We start from the raw sequence: 17,954 nt of genomic DNA on the forward strand, positions 1-17,954 counted from the left end.
TCTCTCTCTCCACACACCTATTGTATCTATAATCCACTTGTTTATTCTAGAGCCAGATAACACTGGTCACTAGAGTCTGAGATCTGGAGGATCATAGTTAGAAATCACGTTAGGCTAGTCAGGAAACTTTACTAGACTTCATCTTCAAAATAACCATAAAGGGCCTGTAGTGTGGCCTAATGGTAGAGTGCTTGCCTAGCATGTGCAAAACCCTGGTTTTGATTTCTCTGTACTACATACACAGAAAAAGCCAGACATGGTGCTGTGGCTCAAGTGGTAGAGCCTTGGCAAAGCTCAAGGACAGTGCTTAGGCCATGAGTTCAAGCCCCAGGACTAGCAAAATGTAGGGCTGAAGGTGTGACTGAAGTGGTAGAAAGCCAACCTAGCAAGCACTAGGTCTGTAATTCAAACCCTTTTTGCTGTAAATCATGTTACTCTATTTCTTATTGGTTTGAAGTAGCATTTACTTGCAATGAAAGAACTGTCACAATTGTAGACCTATATGTAGAGTTCCAGATTATAGGTCAGCCAAAAACCAGCATTTACATGACTAAGTTATGGTCCCAGAGCTTTGGCTGCATGGGAGGTAAGATGTCCAGAAGCTCAAGTCTTATACTTCAGTTGCCGGGGGAGCTGAAGCTCTTACTTAAGGCTTATATGTTATATAGAATTGACTGGGCTCTTCTAGAGCACAGGAAATGCTGTCCACGAAATCTATAATTTATAAGCCTGCCAAGATTTATGCTTCTTGTGTTTCATGTTTATTTATGCTAGTTTCCCGTCTCTTGGAAAATGTAAGCCTATCTGGGCTCAGCAAGATAAATGAGTGGAGTGAAGCTTTGCTCAGGCCTGGTTTGATCTTCTGGGGATAAGATGTCAGTGTCAGTAGGAAGGCAAAAAAAAAAGAGAAACTGGGTTAAAGTACTCCACACTTAACCTTTCCCATAACAGAACTGAAGCCTTGAGTTATTTAAAACTATACTTTAAACATTTTTTATATGTTCTGCTTTATTTTTATCATTTTTAAATGAGAGATGGGTATGCTAGGGTCAACTTGGGTGATTTTATTGAAATCAGGGAGAAAAACATCCTAGATCATTTCTGTAAACATACAACTCAATACCAAGCTCTTAGGTTGTTGGTTGGGCTTGGCTTATACAGGTAGAAATGTTTTTGTTTTTGTTTTGTTTTTCAGAATAAACAGAATGTAAGCTTGATCTTGCATGTCTAACCAAGCATACACACACCTACCTCTTCTTTTTCTTCCTTTTTGGAATTAATACTTCCATTTTATTAACTTCTCAGAAATGCCTTTCATTGGTCCTCTGTTAGAGATGTGTAATTCCACATTTCTCCTTATCAGATCAATTTACAAAAATGGATAAAAGTAATAGTTGACTTCCATAAATAAGAAGCCATGATGGTATGTCTACATGGGCCTTGTGGGTATTAAATTTTCATACTATTCTAGATACTTTTAGGAGCTAATTCTTCAGTCGTCCTTGTGTGTGGGCATGTAGCATCACTTAGAAAGGGAATCTTGGAAGGCCTTCTGATTGCTTTGCCTTTTGAGGCACCAGAATCTTGTAGCAGAGCTCAGGTAGGTCCCACCCAAACCAAATATTTGTCTAAAGCAATACCTAGAGAGGGACTCTGATTTATGAGTTTATGAGAAAAATAAAATCATTTGCTGAGCATGAGTGAAGCCACAGTAGGGAGTGAAACTTTTACAACACTGATAAGGATTTCATTGCCGTCAGTGAACTGCAGAGCACCCAGGTCCGGATGTTTACTTTTAGTGCCTCTTCACTGATGAATATTTGAACTCGTATCCATAGTGGGTAAAAGAATGTGGCCTGTGGTTGATGGATTATTTTAATCTCCACCATCAAGAGGGCATATAGCACTGGCTGTGTGTTAGGCCCTTGGCTGGATATTGCATTGTGTGTCAAGGGTTCACAATGTGATGCAAGAGAAAGATATGCAACTAAGTTACAAAGAAAGATACTGCTACTGGCTAAATGCAGGCCTTGTACCAGAGGTTGTACTTATACTGTTTCACGAAATCTTTCGATTAATACTCAATATACATTTAATTTTATTGTTTAATGAGCAAAGAAACAAAAATCATAGCAAAGTGGAATAAACGGACGTATTGAATTTGAGCCCTGAATTCAAGGAAGTACTAAGATTTGGAGAGGCACTTTTAAAAAGAAATGTACAATGCAACAATTAGATGACTGCTATATAAAACAAACAAACAAATTACCATATAAAAACTCTTTAAGCTGGATGACAGTGGCTCATGCCTTTAATCCTAGCTAATCAGTAGGCTGAGATCTGAGGATGGCAGTTCCATGCCAGACTGGGCAGAAAAGTCCTTATGGCCAAGTAACCACCAGAAAACTGGAAGTGGCTCAAAGTGGTAGAGCACTATCTTTGAGTGGAAAAAGCTCAGGGACAATGCCTAGAGCTTGAATTCAAGCCCCACAACCCACAAACAAAACAAAACAAACCTCTGTAAAAGCCAGTTATAGTGATACCACTTTAATTCCATCACATGGGAAGCTGCAATTGGCAGTAAGTTTTAAGCCAGGTTGAGCTACATAGCAAGACCTTATCTAGAATAACAACAGCATAAAACGTTAGAAAGTAGCATGTGTTCCCATGATGTGGTAAAATTGGCATCCTCGTGCATTACTGCTAGAATATAACATGGTACAGCCACCATGGAAGGCAACCATCAAAACATTAAACATAAAATTACCTCTTGCTCCAGAATTCTTTTTTTTTTTTTTTGCCAGTCCTGGGCTTGAGCTCAGGGCCTGAGCACTGTCCTTGGACTCTTTCTCAAGGCTAGAGCTCTACCACTTGAGCCTCAGCACCACTTCCAGCTTTTTTCTATGTATGTGGTACCAAGGAATCGAACCCGGGTCTTCATGCATGCTAGGCAAGCACTTTAACCACTAGGCCAAACTCCCAGTCCCTGCTCCAGAATTCTTAATTGTAGATTTATACCTAAAAGAAGAGAAAGTGAGGACTGGCACAGATATTTGTGTACTCATGTTCACAGTAGGGGTATGCACAAGAGTTAAAAGGCTTAAGATAAACCAAATATCTATTGACAGGCAAATGAATAAACAAAACCTGGAATATTATTTGTCCTTCAAAAGGAATAACTGCCCTAGCATGGATAAATCGTTAAAAACACATAAAAAGTGAAATAAGTCAAGTACAAAAATACAAATATTATATGATACCTTATATATATTCTTAGAATAGTGAAATTTACAGAGACATAGAGAAAGGTGGATGGTAGTATAGGTGCTAGGAAGGCAGAGCTAATGAAAAATAATGTTTAATGGATATAGTTGCATTTAAGGTGATATAGTTGAATAAAAATGATTATTTAAAATAATGGATGTATTTATTGCCTCAGAATTATTTATAAAAATATCAAGTCAAATTCTACCATAAAAAGAATGCAGAACTAATAATAATAAAAAAAATTAGTGCCCAAAGTTACTATCTACTTTAGGGCAAAAGTTAAAGACCAAAGAAAATTAAGATTTAAAGACCAAAAATTTAAGCATTTAAGATATTAAACACCGCTGGGCACAGTGGCTCACACCTGTAATCCTAGCTACTCAGGAGGCTGAGATCTGAGGATCAAGGTTGAAAGCCAGTCAGGGCACAAAAGGACCTGAGACTCTTATCTCCAATTAACCCCTAGAAAGTGGGAACTGGGGCTTGGCTCAAGGGTAGGTCAGTGGTCTTGGCTCAAGGGTAAGGGTCGTAGCCTGGAGCTGAAGAGCTCAATGACAACACCCAGGCCCAGGGGTAGGGTGGTAGCCTTGAACTGAAGAGCTCAGGGACAGGCCAGGCAGAGTTCAAGCCCCATGACCCACCAAAACAGAAGTAAAACCCATATTTAATATTAACTCTCTACTCAATACCATTCAATGACTTATCTATATTAAATTCCATAATTCCTCATAACTGGGGAATCATATAATTTCCATGGAGAAAATGGTTCAGTTGTAGCATGGTTTAATTTTCTTTGTGATTGGTTTGAATGCAAAACATTTTGTGCCCATATTGGAAGTTTTGCTACAGATTCCAACACAGGACTCTTTGACTTTATGTTCTTTCCACAGAATTTTTTTAAAGGTAATGTGGTTTGTGTTGTTTATAAGATATCAGATATAGTGAGAGCTCATTTTTTACATTTTAGCGATATTTATTTAGCATAACAGGATTAAAGTAGAGAGGAATAGAAAAGATAAATTTCCTATTGCCCATACCAAAAATAGGAGTTAAAGAATCAAGATGGCAGTCATTACCAGCTGCCTTTATTCTTTCTGAGCTGGGAGTGTATGTATAGTCATATCCGTTTAGCATCTCTGAACTGTAAGACAGTGGTTTGGAATGGTAGATGAGTTACAGAGTATTTTTATTTATCAATTCGGGCAATTAAATGTTGTTAAAGAGGTAACTTTGAAACCTGTGTAAAAGTTCATTGTGCTCTCAGCTTACATGGACTTGTATGAGCTTAGAAAGTTCTATTACATGCTGATTTACGGCTCAGGTAGGTGAGCTTAGTTATAAGCAGTACCTAACTAAGTCTCTTTTCCTCTCTCAAATCTTTTTTATTGGCATTTCAACTTTGACTCTTATTCTTTCCCAGTGAGATCATTTCTCTCTCCCCTCCTTAAGTGACTTTGAAATAAATGGGAGAGAAGTTACTATAGGAATATTCTCAATTTAATTTGGTAACCATTGGAAGAATCTGTGAAAGACCATTTCTTAAGACACTTGAGACATGTAATAGAGGCTGACATATTAGAAAATTAAACAAACTATATTATTTTTAATTAAAAATGAGCTATGAACTAAAAATCCTTTCACTGAGTGTTTTGGGCTATTTATTAATGCACACATTTAATCTATTTCTCCTACTGAAATTGTTTTAATAATGAGAATCCCTTTTCCCCTTTAAAACATACTTAACAAACCTGCAGAAGAGTCATTCATCAGATATTTGGGATATTTTATAAGTTTAGCCAGAATAAATTGGTTATCAATAGAATTCACAATTTTAAAAGAACTTATCAATTAAGTCTATCAATCAGATTACTTTGTTCAAGAGAAAGTACATTGGATTAAATAGTAGACAAAGAATAAGGCTGGGAGCCAGTGGCTCATGCCACCTATCTGTTCAAGAGACTGAAATCTGAGGATTGCAGTTTGAAGCCAGTCCAAGCAGGAAAGTTCATGAAATTTCTATCTCCAGTTACCACCAAAAAACCAGAAGTGGAGCTGTAGCTCAAGTGGTAGAGCATTAGCTTTGAGCAAAAATGGTTAGACAGTGCCCAGGCCCTGTGTTCAAGTACTATGACAGGTATACACACACACACACACACACACACACACACACACACACACACACACACGACTACGTATACATTAAACTTATATTTCCCTCCCAAATATCAAGATTTGTACAGACTTGTTAGACATAAATGTTTCAGAAAAACTAGTTGTTTTTTTTTTTCCCCCATTCCTGGGCCTTGCACTCAGTATCGGAGCACTGTCCTTGAGCTTTCTCAAGGCTAGAGTTCTACCAGTTGAGCCACAGCACCATTTCTGGCTTTTTTCTATGTATGTGGTATTGAGGAATTGAACCCTGGTCTTCGTGAATGTTAGGTAAGCACTCTACCACTAGGCTAAACTCCTGGCAGAAAAACTAGATTTTAAGCTTGTAATTTTAATTAATTGAGAAGTAGGTGGAAATATATTTTGTACAATTTAAAGATTGTTTAAGATGCACACATAAACTTGTGTGTGTTTGGCCAGACCAAACATCATACACACACACACACACACACACACACACACACACACACACACACACACACACACACTGAGAGAACTCTGTGTCACTTACAGCTCCAATCCCAGGAGGTGGTTGGACAGGACCAAATAGAGGCTTTAGCTGAGGATAGTACACTAGCAAACGGGAGTAGTAGGGCAGTTTGTATATATCAAGCAAGAAGGGCAGGGCTGGCTAATTTGAATTATCTTGGTGGGCTCTTGAGGCAGTAGTCTGGCCTCAGTGAGATTATAAAAGCTACACAGTTCTCTTGGAGCAGGAGACCTTGATAAGAGAAGTAGTTGGGGTGGAGACTTAACTGCTCAAGAAAAGGAAATTGGCTAAACACTAACTATTCCTTCAAAACTAGATCAAGACAGAACAGTAAATGAAAAAGAGGGGGGAAATCCACATATAAAAACACATAATAATTAAGTCCTTAATATCTTGACATCAGTTTTGAAGTCAGTTATTTGGGATATTTGAATGGCTTGAATAACTGGGACTTCTTAGAGACTAAGGATATGTCTAACTGGTGGATGACAGCAACTCCTCTAATGGTTGCATAAGTGAACACAGACAACACTTTGTTATGAGAGTGAAAAATGAAAGAGCAAATAGAATTATGAGGATTTCCTTGGGGTTGACCTTGAAGAAGGCAAATTGAGACTGGAAAACCCCAGGAATGTCAATTAGATATCAGGCAGGTAGGTTTGGGATAGAAAAGTATTTCATGGGGAACACTGCCTATGTCCACTTCAATCCTACAGGTCTTCTTTCTGAGTAGCAAAGATTAGAGACATATCTCCTTTTCCTGGCTGGATTTCAAGTATTTTAATTAGCATACGTGAGTGGAGGTCAACCAGAAATGGACCACAAATAATCCTACACGTTTTTATTTATCCTAATCAATGCATGGCCTCGTGGTGGTATCCATTACAATTACATTTGGATTTACTCTCTGAGGTAATCTATAAGGGGTTATTTTTCACATTTCCCCCCCTCTTTTTACTTGAGTTTGAGCTCAGGGCAGCCCAGTGCACATTTGTTAAGCACTCCACTTCTTATCTACATCATCGGCCTAGCAATGACAATTTTTTTTCCAGTTCTGGTTTTTTTCTTTTCTTTTTTTTCATATATTTTTTATTGTAATTAATAGAAGGGTTACATGATATTTGCCAGATAGATGGTGCATTAATTCCCATACACTGATACCCTTTCACATGTCTTGGTCCCCATTTCCCTCCCCCCTCCCCCTCCCCTGATCTTGTCTCCCCCCCCCCTTCCCTATCCAATTTCAAATGACCAAATACAAATATATCCGATATATCAGGTAACAAAGTGAGACACTGTAACAATATGAGATAACTTGAGTAATAACACAAAGTTTCCCGGTGGAGTTCCTCCAAATGTGATATCAGATTGAATGGACTTGGGAACCAGTGAGCAGTTCTAAAGCTGATAGAAGATTCCTGTGTTCAGGAGTCTATGGGCAGTACTGCTATTTAGGTTCCTGCCTCTTGGAAAGGTAGAAAATGATGGGAAGTGTGCTGATTTCAAAAGATCACTAAGCTAATATGTCAGGTACTGATAAATTTATACGCCACGTAAATTCCATAGCGGGGTTTGGGTGCTGACACCAGTGCCGATCAGGTAAAGGTCTCAAGCCAGTGCTAATGAGACTCAGTTCTAGGGGTTTCCAGAGTTGTGGTGGAGGAATTAGGTGGACACAGATGAGTATACCTTATTGTGGGTTTGGGGATGGCTGCAAACAGAGTTTGTACAAAAGGCACATCTTACACAGATGGTTCGGTAGAAAGCTGTTATTGGGAGATTCCCTTGCGATACTAGTCCACCAAATGCAATGATGAAACAGAGGAGGGGAAATCCCAGGGCAGAGAATACAGAACGCAAGCAAGTGCATTTCAGAGGAGGATAATGATGTGAAAAACTGGAAAATCAGCTGAGAAGTTGGGTGCCAGTGGTTCACCCCTATAATCCTAGCTACACAGGAGGCTGAGATCTGGAGAATCATAGTTAAAAGCCAGCTAGGGCACAAAATTCTATGAGACTCTGTCTCCAATGAATCAACAAAAAGCTAACCTGGAAGTGTGTTTCAAGTAGTGAGGCACCGACTGTGAGTAAAGAAAGCCAAGTAAGTGCATAAAACATGCCAACACAATCACCACCACCACAACGAACACTCCGAGAAACTGATATTGTTGAGATATTTGGTCATTTAATTACTGGTGAAGCACTACTCTGTATACAAAGCTATCTGCAAACTGAGGTTCGGAGATTTACATTTAGCTGGGTATCACAGGATTTTAATGAGGAGGCAGGGTATAAGACTAGGACTTCTGGGCTCGCAAACATTGTTCATTCTCCTGCTTCCTCCCTTCCATAAATGCTGGTGGAGACCTTGCGTTAGACTGCCTGGCACAGAGGACCTGCAAGCTTTGAGATTGTGTTCCATGAATAGCAACGATAGAGTGCTTGGACTTTGCATACAATGCTTTGATGATTTCTGAGAGTTCAGAACTCTTGGACGGTTGGTTCACCCATGACAACTGTCTACCGATGACTTTAAAGATGGAACAGTTGTAAAACATTTCTGGAATAACTGAGCAGTGAAGATCAACTTCAAACACGTAGAGGGAATGTTTGAATATCCTGTTCTTAGGTAAATGCCAAGTGCTGGCTGACTGAAGAGCACCAGGAAAGACAGGAGATAGGCCGAGAGGATATGATCTGGACAATATTTGATAGAGACACCTACATTTATTAAGGGTAATAGCAATTGCTCTTGAAGGAAAGCATCAGGCCTACAGCTGAGATTGTAGAGTTAGCCAGTCAGTGAAAAGAAAGCTCCCAATTTACCCAGGAGATACTACACTGTTGGAATCTTCTGTGTGAATCACTACATTACTGATCAGTTCATCTGCAAATATAGACCTCGAGGTCTCAAGGTCTTGCTCATTCATTCCTTCATATTTTTAGTCATTGACATGTTGATTTTTATTGGAAAGGGAAAATCTAAGTCCACTAAAATCATCCTTGTGTAAGTTTATTTACATTCTAGAACATAAATTTAGATACAAAATAGATAAGAGAAACCTCTAATTCCCTCCTTAGGCTTATAGAAACAAGGAATAAATATTTAACTCAATTTATAAATAAAAGGAATGTAATCATGTTAATATAAAATACTCTGTTTTAAAAATCCTGTCTGTAAAACAACTTCCTCTTTTTCTCTGATATTTTTTTTCTCTGATATTTTCAATGACTGGCCAAATGCTACATAGAAACATTCGTAACAGTTTTATTTGTAATTGGTTAACAATTTTTTGAAAGTACCATTCTTTATTTAATTTAATTTAATTTATTTATTGCATTTTCATATATTTTTATTGTAATTAATAGAAGGGTTACATTATATTCACCAGGTAGAAGGTGCATTACTTCACAAACATCGATACCCTTTCTCATGTCTTGGTCCCCATTTTTCTTCCCCCACCCTTGCCTCTCATCTTTTTTTCCCCCGTCCCTATCCTATTTCAAATAACCAAATATGCATATATACAATATATCAGATAACAAGATGAAGAAATACTGTAATAGTTAACAACTTTTAAAAGATTATTATCCTATATTTTTTGAACTTGCAGTGCTTAAAGTACAAATTATTATAGAAAATATCCTGAATTTTGACTTGATTTTTCTGAACTCACCCTGAAATATGGGTGTCATGAAAGCAAAGCATCAACCCAATTTCAAAAAATTACCTCCATAAATCTCCAAGGAAAGGCAAAGAAGAACATCAATCACTCCAGATCACCCCACACCATCATTGCAAGGCTGCCAGTTCCAAAAATGTACAAATTAGTCTTGCTCTTGAGACTCAATGCCATGACTAGGTTTCCAACGAAGCCCTGATCTCAGATGTTAACCCACTATTTAGGATCCTCACCCTTCTATTTTAAATTATCTTTAAGTGGTTGCACAAAGGGGTTTCAACTCAACACGCCCATTTATGAGTGTAATGCATCTCCATTAATATCTCTCTTCCAAACATACTCCCCCTATCTACCTTAACTCCACCCAGCCCCTCATTTCTCTAAAAGACATGAGTTGATATCTTCCCCTCTTTCTTCCCCCACCCCTGTTTTCTTTTTCTTCCCAATTTATTTTTTTATTATCCAGGTAATGTATAGAGGGGTTACAGTTACATTCGCCAGATAGTAGGTGCATTACTTCTCACATATTGATACCCCTTCTCATGTTTTTGTCTTCATTTCCCTTCCTCCACCCCTACTAGTCATCTTGCTTTCCCCCCTTCCCTTTCTTATTTCAAATGAATAAATAAATGTATATATACTATACAGGTAATAAAGTCAGATACTGTAACAATATGAGATTAACCAAAGATCAAAAAAGAGAAGAGAAATAACATAATACAAATTACTAGAATCTTTATGATCTTTTAACTTAAATTCAGAGAAGTAGAAAGCTATTTGAAAAAAGGTAAAAGCATATCAACATCTTACCCCTTACAGCAAATAAATTATCCACTGCAGTTAGGATTGAGAAAGAAAGGGAGGGAAAGAAGGAAGGAATTGGAGGTAGGAAGAAAGAAAAGAAGGGAAAGAAAGGGAAGGAAAGAAAGAACCCATGCAAGTCCTCAAAGATGCATGGAATGTTTTATGGCCTAAATTTTGAAAGGACTTTTAAAACAAAATCTTAAATCTGTGATAAAAGCAAGAAAAGTTTGCCAAATTTGGCTACATACATTTTCTCAAGACTGAAACAATTTAAGTGGAGGCAACTGAAAGAAACATGGATATCAATGACAGCATAATAACTCAGTAGGAAATCTTGAGGGAAAGTTCTAATTTGACTTTCTGTGCATGCGACCATTTCAGAAATTTACTCTCAAGCATAGCCAGTCTGGAAACCATTACTTAGACATGTTTGCAACAATTGTTCATCAGGTCTAGATTAGACCATATGAATTTCTTCTTTCTTTCTTTCTTTCTTTCTTTCTTTCTTTCTTTCTTTCTTTCTTCTTTCTTTCTTTCTTTCTTCCTTTCTTTCCCTCCCTTCCTCCTTCCCTCCCTCCCTTTCTCCCTTCCTTCCTTCCTTCCTCCCTCCCTCCCTCCCTTCCTTCCTTCCTTCCTTCCTTCCTTCCTTTCCTTCTTGCTTGCTTGCTTTTGTGTATGTGGTACAAAGAATTGAACCCAGGGCTTCGTGCATGCTAGGCAAACACTCTACCACTAAGCCGCACTCCTGGCCCCATAGGCCATATAAATTTTCTGTTGGAAGTTCTTCTCTTAAAGCCATCTCAGAAATGGTAGGGCCCTGCTCCAGCAGAAAACTGTGGGCACTGGCTTGCCATATTTTTTCCTTCTTTACTGTGTTTCTTTTAAAATGTCACCATTTCTTCTTTCATTTTATTGTTTTCATAAGGTCTTCAATTTAAAAAAAGACACAATTAAGGAATAAACATACTAAGGTATGCATTATTGGGTTATGAGATGATGAAATAGCTTTGTATTTCTTTTGATCATAAAAATGAAATATGAGGGCCTGGGAGTTTGGCCTAGCATGCACTAAGACTGGGGTTCAATTCCTCATCACCACATACATAGAAAAAAGCTGGAAGTGGTGCTGAGGCTCAAAGGTAGATTTGAGAAAAGCCCAATGACAGTGCTCAGGCTCTGAGTTCAAGCCCCCCAATTGGCAAAAATGAAATATGAATACAAATTCTTATTAAAGTGAAAATGATCATATATTCAATATATAGTCAAGTGTACCTCATTCTGGGTTGAATTTAAATTCAATTTCTTTTTTTTTTTTTGCCAGTCGTGGTACTTGAACTGTGGGCCAGGGTGTTATTCCTGAGCTCTTCAGCTTAAGGCTTTTTTTTCTTATATAATAAAAATATCATTCTCTGGGTTGAGATGTTGCTCAAGGGTAGAGCGCTTGCCTAGCATGTATGGACTCTGGGTTTGATTTCCAACCAACAGAAGCAAAATAAAAAGAAACTCCAAACAATTTCTAATTATCACTAGAAGAAACCATATGTCCTTATCTAATTCACTTAAGTCATAAAGATAGGACAGCAGTAAGGTAACATGTAATATTCTTGATTTGTAAGTAATAAACCTTATGCCTTCTATTAGTTGACTGGCTAGGAAATTAAGAAAGAACTAGGAAAGTTTCAGGAATTTAAGTTGTGTAATTTTTTATTCAGAGTGAAATTCAATAAAAACTGTTATATTTGGAGAAAAATAGCATATTCTGGAAATATTTTGTAGAATAGTTTCTTTTCAACCATTTTGTTTTTGAATGGAATGTCACTGAAACAATGGGTTTAGTCTGTCCTTATACCCTCACCCTCTGTAGATTCTAGAACTTCGAATATATGAAAAGTGGTTGTTTGAAACATGCTTAGCTCATAAACTAGTACATCAGATTACACCTTCTATTCGTGGAATTGCAGTTGTGCAGGTTTTCATACATTGCCTTAACCTCCCTTCTCCTATCTTTTTCTTTTCCTTCTCCTCTCTTTCCTTCCGTTCCCTTCTCTTCCTTTTTCTCCCCTTTCCCTCCCTTTTTCTCTCCCCTCCCCTGCCCTCTCTTCTCCTTGCTTTGTACTGGGGATTAAATTCAGGGTTTTAATGCTCTCATTTGACATGGTTCAAGGCTGGCACTCTACCACCCCTCCACTTTCTCCTTCGTTTCTCCTCCTTATGGACTCATTCTGCATTTACTAGGTACAGTAAATAAAATAAGTTACTTGTGAAAGACTGATTTATAAACATATGAAGCTATCAGTGTGGTTCAATACCAAGTCATCGAAGTAAGATATCGGGAAAAATTTCAAATATTATTCACAAAATTATAAATGTATACTCAAAGACATTATCTTAATTGTTAGTACTCTTGAGTTTCTCTGTGACTGCCAAACTTCTGAGAGGTTTCTCAAAGGTCAATAAGCTTGTAGAGGTGAGGGATGAAGTCCAGCTCACTCTATGCAAACTGTATAGATCTGTCTGCTTTTCTTACAAAAACTAGAAGCCAAAAGAACCTTTACCCTTTGCTTTAGTATAGTTAAGAAGCGGGTAGTGAATCCATTCAGGTGTACTCAGGATCAGTTAGGGAAAAAGGACAAAGTTCTGGGCTATAGTAAATATTTGCTAAATGTTTGGTCAGTGAATGCCCTCCAGACACACTGCCTTCAGTATTCTATCCTTTTGATGTTTAAAAGGCAATCTTCTTAGTTGGCTCATTTGGGACTATCAGTGCTCCATGGTATATGTAATGTCTCACATAGCTTGCAGAACATGCTCCAACTTATTGGTACAGGGAATAGCTTTGTTCTAAGAAGTCTCCTGCACCATGTCATGGTTTGGAGAAAGATTTGTAAAGAAGAAAAGGAATCTGCCAACCTTGGGAAGGTTTCAGAGCTACCCACAGTTGGCTGCCAATATCTGCCTATGGCATTGAAGAGTAGCAATGTAAGGATCAGGAGAGCTTGAGATCACCTCACCATACACAAGTGCCTATAAATGGCATAGAATTCGCTCTTTTTTCTGCTACATAGGGTTTAGGGTTAAAAAAGAGTCCTTCAGTTCCCTCTAGTATTTGCCGTTAAAGAAGCTACAGAAATAGGTGCACTGTATGACTATCATTATTATGAATAAATTATAAGATACGGAATATGAATATCTTTCTAATGGTGATATAATTGTTATGAATTTTATGTTTTGGGGGTTTTTTTGGCCAGTCCTGGGCTTAACTGTCCTTGGACTTTCTCAAGGCTAGAGCTCTACCACTTGAGCCTCAGCACCATTTCCGGCTTTTTTCTATGTATGTGGTACCGAGGAATCGAACACTGGTCTTCCTGCATGCTAGGCAAGCACGCTACCACTAGGCCAAACTCCCGGCCCTGAATTTTATGTTTTAAATAGTAAAATGATAGAAATGTGTGCTGTGTCAACCTGGTATATACTAGAAGGGAGTACAACAAAAATACAATCTGAAAGAAATGCTCATAATCTTTCTAGTTATTATATATTAAAATCACTGGGAAATATTACCCTGAAGAAAGGTGAGATTTTTTTCTAATGATAATTACAATTTACATAATAAAAACCTAGACATTGTCAAGCAAACATCAGCAATGCCAATGAATTTTTTCCCCCAATTCCCTCTCCCCACCCCTACCCCTCAACTTGTTTTCCCCCTTTCCCTATCCTATTTCAAATAACCAAATAAGCATATATATAATTTATCAGATAACAAGGTGAAATACTGTAACAATATGAGATAACCAAGGCAAGGGACAGCAAAAGAGATGAGAGATAACAGTATATTAAGGACAACAATCACTCATATGAATGCCAGTGAATTTAAAATAATTTATTTGCTTAATTTATTTTTGGGCTCTTATAACACTTTAGGCTCTGTTCTAGATACCTTGGTTTGGCTTTAAGAAACTTATTCCCAAAGGAAAGAAAAAAACTTCACATAGTCATTTTGACCTGTATGATGAGAAGCTATGACTCTTTCCAGTGGGAGTAGCCACATGTGTCTAGGAAGAGGAGGCTCCCCCCGAAAGCTGAGTAAATGAAGAAAACAAAGAGGGCTCTCATAGGGAGAAATAACAATTGTGAAGATATGTGGTATGAGTGAGCATGTTGCATATAGTAGGCAGATATTTTTTTTGCAAGCAATAAAAGCTAATGCTGGTTCATGTAAGTATACAAAAAGGATGTACTGGGAGTGTTGTTCCTAGATTTTTTTTTTTTTTTGCCAGTCCTGGGCTTAAGGTCAGGGCCTAAGCACTGTCCTTGGATTTTCTCAAGGCTAGCGCTCTACCACTTGAGCCTCAGCACCACTTCTGACTTTTTTTTCTATGTATGTGGTACCGAGGAATCAAACCTGGGTCTTCGTGCATGCTAGGTAAGTGCTCCAAAGGTTTTTGAATAGAAAGATGACAACTGACTTTGTCAGCGTATATCCCTTGCAGTGCTTTATGGAAAAAATTGGGGGGGGGAGCTAAGTTTAAAGAGAATAGTAGGAGGCTATTTCAATGGTGCTAACATTATTGTAGCAATCAAGAAGTAGTTCTAGTAACCAGAATTCTGTCCTTCAAGGAAAAGGTTATTGAAGGACATAGATGCGGACAGACAAGCTAGGGTACAAGACAAATTTTGGAAAAATTGTTTGAGGTGTTAGTAGGATGATCTTATGGATAGTTCAGACAGACAGAGAGAGAGAGGGAGAGAGAGAGAGAAGAGAGAGAGAGAGAGAGAGAGAGAGAGAGAGAGAGAGAGAGAGAGACAGAGAGACAGAGAGAGAGAGACAGAGAGAGAGAGACAGAGAGAGACAGAGACAGAGAGACAGAGAGAGAGAGAGACAGAGAGAGAGACAGAGAGACAGACAGAGAGAGACAGAGACAGAGAGAGACAGAGAGAGACAGAGACCCCAAATATACATGTATATGCCTGTAATAAGTAAATGGGAATTGAAATGAGATGAGTAAGAATGTGAGCTATTGTTTTTCCTGTCAATACAGATAGGATTCATCAACCATACAGGCTTAAACTGCATGTTCAGAGCTAGACCAGGCAGCTTCTTGATGTCTTGAGAAGAAACTACAAGATGAGAAGGGCTTATCACAGAAACATGTGTAAGCCAAGAGAGCTAGGACTGCTAAGTCAGTTAGTAGAGGTGGGCGGGGGTGGGGGCGGAAACCAGAAAATAAGTCAAAACTGGGCACTAGAAGCAACTGAAATGAAGCCAGAGCAAGACGAAAAGTACTCATGAGATTATAAAAGTAGTAGATTATTGCTGGTGTTAGGGAAAAGAGATTTAGGAGGGGTGAGTGTCATTGAGTAGATGATAGAATATGAAGGGAACAAGCTAAGTTTGCTTGACAGACCCACCACTTCTGGAGGAGAAGTTAGCAGATGTGAGGACATAAAAGGAAAACTGTGGAAAATATGTACATAGAATTAAGGTGTAGAACTCAGATTAAAGGATATTTGGTTAGAAGTGGGGGATCTCTCTCACCCTCCCTTCCTCCCTTCCTTTGCCCTTCCCTCCCCAATCTCTCTCTCCCTCTGCACACACACACACACACACACACACACACACACACACACACACACACACACTCATACATGCATACGTGCACACCCACAAAATGTGAAAAGAAAAACAATGTGAAAAGAATCAGGCAACTTTCAGCGAGGGGCTAGATAATTGAGTGCTTAAAACCCATAGCCTAACTTTACTTGAAATCACAATACTGGGCCATAGAAGGGCTGTGGAAAAGGTATGGAGATTAGAAAATTGTGAAGATCAAGAGAAAGAGGAAGAAAGACAATAGAAAGCAATTCTTACTGACAGACAAGAGGACAACCAAGTCATTTTATGTGACAACCAATGCCACCTTTCAGAGAAAAAGCATTTAATATTTGGGAGCTGAAAACTTTGAGGCTAATCAATTGTAATTTCTTGCAATTTCTTATAGAACTAAAAATTCTCTTACCTTATGATCTAGATACTGTTCCTTAATATGGTGCATGACCTTGAAAACTTAGGTCCACACAAAAATCTGCATGGTTTTATTCCCAGAATTTGAAATCATTGCTTGTCTAATTTCTAAAGGGACTTTCATGTGATTTTAGCATTACTCTATAGGTTGGTCTGTTTTGTATATCTGCTACCAGCCTATTTTTGCATCTGCTCAGCAGAAATGACTGCCATGTTTCCTAAGACATCTGGAATGGTAAATACTTTTTTGAACATCCTGCCTGGATGGTTCTAGTGTGGTAGCTGATCTAAGCTGAGTTCACTGATACATTTGTGATCATCAGGCCAGCTGGCTAGGCTAAGATGACCTGGACTAAACAGACCTGGACTAAACAGCTCTATGTGAGCTTTCATTCTTTACCAAGTTAGATTGAGCTGCCCCTCTCCCTCCCCTTCCCCCTCCCCCTCCCCTTCCCCTTCCCCTTCCCCTTCTTCTTCTTCCTCTTCCTCTTCTTCTTCTTCTTCTTCTTCTTCTTCTTCTTCTTCTTCTTCTTCTTCTTCTTCTTCTTCTCCTTCTCCTTCTCCTTCTCCTTCTCCTTCTCCTTCTCCTTCTTCTGGAAAGTTCTGAGAGTGAGGCAGGCACAGCATGTAGAAGAATCTAAGGAGCAGCTCTGGAACCAACAGGTCACATTCTGTAAGGCAAAAAGAGAGTCACTAGGTCAGCCTAGAAAATAATTAGCACTATAGTTACATTTCACAGTTCAGAGGGGTGGAGGATAGAAGTCTGTTTTGTGGGGTTTTTTTGTTTTGTTTTTGCTCCAGATTCCTGATGCTACTTTGGAATGGAATGTGACCATGTGGTGAGGAAAGTCTGTAAAGGGGTACAGAACCCAGGCTTTGCAAACAAAAGCAAAGAGCTTCAATGCAGGGGCAGTGAAGGGATCAGTTTCTCACCTTTGGAAAGTAACTCTGGTGGCAAAAACGTGGGTGGACTGGAAGGATCCACAGCCTTCCTTCGTAAACAAATACTTGAGATGGAGATCTGCATAGTTATCTATTTATTTATAACCAACCTCATTCCAAAAAAGATATGATGCTGCCTGTCTTCCGCAGTTGCTACCAAATACATGTATGTATCTATGTCCTGCTGGCTACTAAAAAGAATTTGAAGCAGCTTGCTTTGAATTTGGCCCAAAGGCCATCTTGGAAGTATGTCGTTGTCTGACTTAACTGAGCTATCTGTAGATGAAGCTCCAGGCGTCTAGCCCAAACATCTTCCTACAAGTGAAATGGACAGAGGTGAATTTGGCTATTTAAGAACACATGTAAGGTCTTTATTTAGAAAGCTGATTCCATGGTGGCTGGGGAGAAAGGGATGGTAGGGAGTCAGGGGGAGTTCAAAGAGAATATTTGCCATTCCAGTCATCTTAGAAAATGCTGTGATTATTTCTGCTTAGCAGATGCAAAGCAGGCTGACAAAGCTCATTGCTGCCTGTAGAGCAAAGTAGAGATCCCCAGAGAGACCCTGAAAAAAAGT

The 17,954-nt window shown here is 38.6% G+C and overlaps 1 protein-coding gene across 2 annotated transcripts in view; it reads right to left on the minus strand.

Moving 5' to 3' along the window:
- The window catches only part of Ca1 (carbonic anhydrase 1), a 45,844-nt gene extending 39,850 nt beyond the window's left edge, over window positions 1-5,994 (minus strand). Inside the window, exon 1 of one of the 2 annotated variants that reach the window (XM_090338692.1) lies at window positions 5,948-5,994. The gene's annotated coding sequence lies outside the window, so the exon portion shown is untranslated. Of the gene's footprint in view, window positions 1-2,767; window positions 2,886-5,947 lie in introns of those variants that run through there. The other variant, XM_090338690.1, reaches the window with a different exon arrangement.
- Window positions 5,995-17,954: the final 11,960 nt, after the last annotated feature.

The sequence above is a fragment of the Megascapheus bottae genome, chromosome 9 (assembly GCF_031878675.1).
Source record: "Megascapheus bottae isolate mThoBot1 chromosome 9, mThoBot2.hap1, whole genome shotgun sequence".
NCBI lineage: Eukaryota > Metazoa > Chordata > Mammalia > Rodentia > Geomyidae > Megascapheus > Megascapheus bottae.